We start from the raw sequence: 460 nt of genomic DNA, 5'->3' as shown, positions 1-460 counted from the left end.
CACAATGCCAATCAAAATCCCCATGACATTTTTCACAGAATTGTAAAAAACTATCCTAAAATTCATATGGACATGCAAAAGACCTCAGATAGCCAAAACAACCCTGAGCACTAAGAGCAATGCCGGGGGGATTACTGTACCAGATTTCAAGCAGTATTACAGAGCTATAGTCATAAAAACAACACGGTACTAGCACAAAAATAGACACATAGATCAATGGAACAAAACTGAACACCCAAATATGAGTAAATGCAATTTCAGCCACCTGATAGTTGACAAAGGGGCCAAGAATATTCACTGGAGGAAATTGCATTTTCTCATACTTGGGTCTTCAATTTTATTCCATTGATCTATGGATCTATTTTTGTGCCAACACCATATTGTTTTTATGACTATAGCTCTGTAATACAGCTTAAAATCTGGCATAGTAATCCCCTTCGACATTGCTCTTAGTCTTCAG

The sequence above is a fragment of the Nannospalax galili genome, unplaced genomic scaffold (assembly GCF_000622305.1).
Source record: "Nannospalax galili isolate Female #2095 unplaced genomic scaffold, S.galili_v1.0 scaffold1454, whole genome shotgun sequence".
NCBI lineage: Eukaryota > Metazoa > Chordata > Mammalia > Rodentia > Spalacidae > Nannospalax > Nannospalax galili.
This window is presented reverse-complemented; position numbering follows the sequence as displayed.